Raw genomic sequence first — 6,460 nt, 5'->3', positions numbered from 1 at the left:
CGAATCGAAACGGAACGGTAAAAAAAAAAATGCCCCCAAAAGAATAACGAAAAGCCTACGTGCACCCCCATCGGGGAAACGGGTAACGTTCGACATAAATCTCGCGGGGAAAGCCGTTTTTTTCCCCTCGCCGGAAACACGACCGTCGTTGTAATGCCGCCGTAAGAGTCCGTAAGGGTTAGGAGTTGCGCCGCATGTTTTCAGCGTGCACATATCAGAAACGGAAATCTGCCGTCTCGTCCGACGCTGACGAGTTGTCAACCGGCGTCGTGTGTTATCTCGGGCTGTAGCGACCATCGCAAACGGTCATATGTGCACGATTTCGAACTCGGAGTGGCTGGGAAGAGCGCGATGTCAGCGTATCAAGAATTTATGCGCGCACAAATGAACACCAACGAACGTTGGTATTCTTAACTTTCGATCTTTTTCACTATACAATTTTCCGCTCGTGTAAAAGTTAGTTTTCCAAGTACGTCCCGTATATAGCATGTAGGGATGACGGGGCTATCATGTCCCGATCTCCTCGATGTGGTGTACGTTTAGCTTGGACCGAAAAACCAATTATATCTACATCTATAATCCTTTATTTTTGGGGTTGGTACCGAATTGGTTCCCGAGCTCCAAACCCACGCACCGAATTGGTTACCGCCTGAAAAAGTTATTTTATTAGGTATAGCCGAATTGGTTCCCGTTTGAAAAAGGTATATTATTAGGTATAGCCAAATTGGTTCCCGTTTAATTACGCACATTTTCCTTCTTAATTTTATAGGCTTAGGACTGTCAACTTAAAGGTAGGTTTGATTAATAATGTGCGTTAAAAAAAAAAAATGATAAAATATATACAATTTTAAATCGTTGATTTGGAAGTCAACTAGTCATCACTTAGGTGTACGTAATACAAATAATAAAATGTAATAAATACAATTTAAAACCACTGATTTTCAAATTTGAAGCTAACTTTCTTTAAATATTCAATTCTCGTAATTTTCTCATCAATGTAATCTGTTATACAATTTTCCAAGGATTTGTTATTTCTTTCCTATTTGCTTGTAATTTGCTAGTCTCTAGTAGTCTATAGTCTTCTATATTTCTTTACTCTATCTTATAGATATAATAATTGTGACTATTATTATGTCATAAATATAATTTTTAAAATTTTGTTTTTTGCTCTTTATGCACTGGCCCGCTAGATTTTAATTTTTAATATTGTAAGTAAATTATTTTAAAAATTAAAATTGTCCTTATTTTACCTGTACACAAACGGGAACCAATTTAGCTATACCTAATAAAATGCCTTTTTTAAACGAGAACCAATTCTGCTATACCTAATAAAATACCTTTTTCAAACGGGAACCAACTCCCATTTTTGGATTCAAGTTTTATCGATCGTATTTTCACAACGCGTTAGTTTAATTTGATTGAAATTTATTTTAAAATGTTGTGATGTCAAATCAGTTCTATATATTTTGTTGTACCGATGTAGATGATATAATATAAATTTCAATGTTTTTCCATACTGCAATAGTAACAACCGCGTTTCGAACCTACCGATTTATCATTTTCAAATATATTATACAAATACGTAGAAAGACTTACACAAGGAAACTGGATAGTTTATAACTTCTATGTTTTTTCTTAATCTTAACTTATGAGTGTTTCATACAGTAAAAATGTTTTCATTAAAAAATGTACAATATGATTAAACTCAAAAAGCTAATTCACCATATTCGTAGAACATTCAATTAGTGTACGACCAACGAGGAATGAGCTTAACACGTTTTATGAATTTTGAATATTGAAATTTACGTGTTTTGGTTTTTCGTCCTATCAAATTCCTATCCCTCAATTAAACCTACTTTTAACGAGTAATTACATTGAACTAACCTGGGTTGATAATAAATAGCTTTATTGATAAAGATGGACGACCGTCCAACGTGATTCGGCAACACTACAGTCACGCCAACACAATGTGATGCGCGTGAACAATATACGAGTAGTTCAACTTCAAATGCAAAACCCCCACATCCCTTCTTCACGCATCTGCGCTATAAAAAAAAAAAAGCTATCGTTTAATTATTGTTGAGCCTTCGATTTATTTGCACATAAACCTTCATCATTTTACATCCGTTGCGGAATAGCCATAATTCAAAAAGAGGTTGGATCTTTGATATTCACATTTTTCATCTTATAATATTATCTTCTCGTTCGATGTAATATCGAAAGGTAATCAAATTTCACTCCGATACTTCCCGGCAATAAACTTGTATTCAATCAGACCTCTATGAACTTTCAATGTTTATTATTATTATTATTTTTAATGATTGAACTAATTTATGGTAAATAAGTGTACTTAACTATTATGATTTATTACTAAAAATAATCTATACATTACTCGGATAAAAAAAATAGGTACTACATTATAACATATAGCTAGGATTAATCGATAGGAAATAATATTGTTTCCAATTTAATATTGCTACCATACAATGGATTCAAAATAAAATTAGCTCATCAACAAATCAAATTGTACAAAAAGATAAGAATAAAATAAATATATTATAATTTTAAACAAAAATATTAACTATACATTAATTTCCACTAAGTAATACATTCAAAATGATCTAATAGATAGTGGAAGGTTATGAAAGGTATTACCTTATGAAGACTAACCTTGAACTTATACCCTTTTAATTAAAAAGTTGTACAGTAAATGATAACTCTTGTTCCTTATGATTATACTTGATTAACTATCACTCTGTAACTATTAAACTCTTTTAATAATATTCTTGGACATTTTCTTTTTTTAATTTGTTGATTTATTTTTAAACTTGTATATAACATTGTTTGCGAAATAATATGATAGAATCTAATCAAACAATAACAAGTATAACAATGCTTAACTTCTAAGTAATGGATACAGGATTTTTGCTTTTTCATGAATAATTAGCATTTAGTTAGAAAAAATGTTACCAATCTGAATAATTCGTTATCTATATTTTAATGGAATTTTTCAGACTCTAATCATAATAATATTATATTTATTAGTAGTTGAGTTCTATGAGGTAATATAACGCATATCCGATTTTGTTATATTTTGTTATTTTGTTATAACAATTTTATTATTGGCTGTTCTATATTTAATTGATTTTGTATAAACAAGTGTTAGGTGTTTTAAGATCAACAGAACCTATTAATTTAAGATCCTCTGGATCCCATTTTGGTTGACGAAAATGGCATACTTCAAACGAGTCCACAGACGTAGATTTTTTTTACAGCTCTCGTTTTATACATCCTACCCTTTCACACGATTATAGTGCAATATTGGATAAGATTCGGATAACTTACAGCAGGATAGAAGCAAATTTTATGTTTTTTCAATTACGTTAAAAATGTTTTTCTCATTTAATTGTAATTTATGGATTAGTTTATTGTGTATTATATAATCTTATGGTACTATCAGGTAGCTTATTTAAAAATTGATAAAATTAAGTGTAACAAAAAAATAATATAAATAAACAAAAATCGGTATAACTGTTGAGCGAAACAATTTCCACAAACGTGGAGTACATGTACGTTGTTATTGAAAATTAAAAAAAAATATATTATTTTTTAAACGGTAATTTGTACAATTATTCGATTTATCGTGTACATTACTACAATATTTAAACGAGTTTATCAATTAAGGAGTTGTGCAAAAGCACAAATTTAAAATAAGGCGTTTATTAAAATCTAATCAATAGTAATTGTAACTAATATTGATTAATTGTAATTAATTAATTGTACCTATTTCATTGTACTATTGAAATATATCGGGTACAGTTTACGCTCTTACACTACAATATGATCATATACTTCTTCTTCTTCTTCTTGGGTTCGGCCGCTAGGACCATCCCGTCTCACAACCAATTCTCCAGGCATCTCTATCCATCGCCAAATCCTTCCAGTTTGCTCCACCTCCTAAGTCTTCTATATCTCTCTTAACTAAATCTTCCCATCTCAACTTTGGTCTTCCCAAGGGCCTTTTTCCTACTGGATTCTGTTCTAAAACCATTCTTAGTAAAGAGTTCTGGCTTTGCATTGCATGACCTGCCCACCGCAATCTTTTTTTCTTGATTGTCTCTACTATGTTGTTTTCATTAGAAATTTCTTGTAGCTCTATATTTTTCCTTCTTCTCCACTCTCCTGTGATGTTATCTTTTATTGGACCGAAGATCTTTCGTAATATTTTCCTTTCTAGTATTAAAAACTGATTCTCATCTGATTTCCTTAGTGCCCAGATTTCCGATCCGTACAATATCACTGACCGTATTAGACTAGTATATGATCATATACAGTATAATAAAATATTAATATAATACTTACTATAATATTCATTTGTTCCTATAATCAGCCGTCATTTAACAATATTATGACCACGGATTGTCCGCGATTGTATCTAAAGCCATCTATCACTCTTTTTTAACGATGAAAAGTTGGTTGCATCCAAATCCGCACACTTTGATTTTGACCCCAAAAGGGTTGGTAGACAAAAACCGCACACTTTATGGATTGCCAGGTAAGTATATCGTACAGCCAAATACTGCACACTTATAGTGGGTAAAAACCTCACTGTATAATGTATTAATAACAAGGTATTTTGTATAGACGAGTGTTGTATATATAATTTTAAAGTTAATTGTTACATTCAAAAGCTTATCTTATCGCACGTTGATGTGCTCGAAAAATTACCAGTACATTTGTCGACCGAAACGCGTGGTATAACATAAAGTTTATTTACATATATATATTATAAAAAAAAAAGTGTTTTTATAAATGGATTTTAAAACTGTTGATAGTAATAAAGGTTGTTAGATGGTATGGTCTTAAAGGCCTAATAAACCCTAAGAAAAAGAAGAAGAAGAAGATAGTAATAAAGGGGGTATAATTTATTTATATTTTAATTTTTTGAAAAAACGTCAGCAAAACATTTTTATATATTTTTTTAAATTTTTCAATGCCTATATACATTGTACCTCAATAAACATTAAATATAAATTAATGAAAAAAAAATATAGTATAAAATATTTTATAAACACAACGGGTGCAATTACATTAAAAAATGTTTAAAAACCATATTAATTATTTTTTTTTAAACGATATTTGATATCTCTTTTATTCCACCAACTTTTCAATTTCGGGAGAAATTTTATTGGACAAAGCCGCTTTTAAGACGGAATTTAAATATGTATCGGTTAATCTGGACCTAATGGGTGATTTATTACTGTTAATATATTTTCATATATGAAAATAGTTGCTCACATTGATAAGTATAAACAAAGAAATTAAATTTTATATAGAAATCTACGAGCTCCTACGTATCATTCTGACACGAAATGATAAAAATCAGATACATCAACCTTATTAAATTTGAATAATTTCGAATTTCGATCGGTTTCGTTTGTATACGTGCTGAAATTATTATTTCGTCTACTGAAAAAGCAGACGTGAACAAAGCAAAATCGTAATCTAAATACTTGAAATCTTTTAACGAAAATTATTTTCGAATTCAGTCTTCAAACATAGCATTTTCTAAGGATCAAAGATAGTTGTGACACGAAATTAATATTTTATAATTTTTTTATTATTATTTTTTTTTATTTTGTCCATTAATATTTGTGGCAGCGGGTCACGAAAGAATTAGCCACGTGTTTAACATGCCTGGTCTATACCTTTAATGCTTTAACCACGTTATGCGCATTGCATATCTCAAACGCCTTATGATTAAAATAGCGTACGCTAAAATATAATGCTCTTGTGTAAGTACAAAAATACAAAAATACAAAAATACAAAAATGTAGTCGTACAATACGTTTAGGTTTACCGAGCTTTGACGAATTCGGGTTAATAATATTTTTAGCTTAACTATGATATATTAAGTTAATTTATCCTTAATACCTTGCCTGTATTTAGATTACCATTAAACAAATAAAAATTATCATATCTAGTATCATAAGCTGTCTTATTTTAACTAAACTGGCCATTAAATAAGTTATTAATATATAACCCAAAACGAAAGAAAAAAGTAAAACAATTCGAGTAAAGGTGGGGTAATATATTTAGGTATGACATGGGTTATTTCCCTTTATTCCTTGTTTAAAGGGAGATATTCGAGATTACTAATATTTAACAGCAGATCAATGTAACTGAGAAATCTTGATATTAAATAAAAAAGCATTTATTTGATTCGTCGTGGGTATTCGGAGGTCGATGAATCGAACAATTATAACTCTTATGAGAATAGCGTGAGGTTGAAATGAAGTGAAAAAAACATAGGATTTGATGAATTGATGTTGAACATTTTTCGATTCTCGCACAGAATGTGTATTTAGATATTGTGAACGCGATGCACCTTAATAATGAAATCAGCTAAATACGTATACACACACTGAGCTTTTAAACAATCAACAACGGGATGATTGAC

This window comes from Sipha flava, unplaced genomic scaffold (genome assembly GCF_003268045.1).
Source record: "Sipha flava isolate LNK unplaced genomic scaffold, YSA_version1 322_pilon_pilon, whole genome shotgun sequence".
Lineage (NCBI taxonomy): Eukaryota > Metazoa > Arthropoda > Insecta > Hemiptera > Aphididae > Sipha > Sipha flava.
This window is presented reverse-complemented; position numbering follows the sequence as displayed.